This window comes from Fukomys damarensis, unplaced genomic scaffold (genome assembly GCF_012274545.1).
Source record: "Fukomys damarensis isolate Sample0158 unplaced genomic scaffold, DMR_v1.0_HiC HiC_scaffold_21, whole genome shotgun sequence".
Classification (NCBI taxonomy): Eukaryota; Metazoa; Chordata; class Mammalia; order Rodentia; family Bathyergidae; genus Fukomys; species Fukomys damarensis.
Genome location: NW_022900933.1, coordinates 16,098,070 through 16,098,550, shown reverse-complemented (window position 1 = coordinate 16,098,550; position 481 = coordinate 16,098,070). Strand labels below are relative to the sequence as shown.

The following is a 481-nucleotide window of genomic DNA, read 5'->3' as shown; positions in this document are numbered from 1 at the left end:
CCGCGCAGCCCGTAACCCGCGCCCGCAGCTGCGTGTGCAGTGCAGCCTCTCCGTGTTTGTGCGGCTACGTAGCTCGTGTGCAGCCCCCGCCCACCCGAGCGCGGCCCGCAGGAAAACCCTCCCAAACCTGCCAGCCCGCGGCGGCTCAGGAACACCATTGCTTCCTCCTCCTCCTCCCCCTCCTGCCCAGGCCGAGTGAAACGTGGTGTCTGCAGGGACTGGTTGGCCTGATGGAGCCCAGGCCCGGGTCACATGGTAGGGGGCTCGCAAGCTGCTGGAACTTGGCTTAAGAGGCCCTTCTTCTGCCTGCAAGCCCAGGAAACCGGACAGGGACACTGTGTCCTCTCCAGGACGTTAGGCGACCTAGGTACAGGGGGCAGGGAACTAGGGCAAGTACAGCCAAGGCCTAGACAGGAGCTTCGAGCGCGGGCGAGCGTAGAGCCGCCTCGCCCCGCAAGCCTGGAGCTGCTGGCGGCGCTGC

General features: G+C 66.9%; 1 protein-coding gene across 2 annotated transcripts in view; it reads left to right on the top strand.

Moving 5' to 3' along the window:
- Nucleotides 1-481, top strand: part of Mideas (mitotic deacetylase associated SANT domain protein) — a 38,091-nt gene that overhangs the window by 1,054 nt on the left and 36,556 nt on the right. The gene's annotated exons all lie outside the window — the stretch shown is intronic.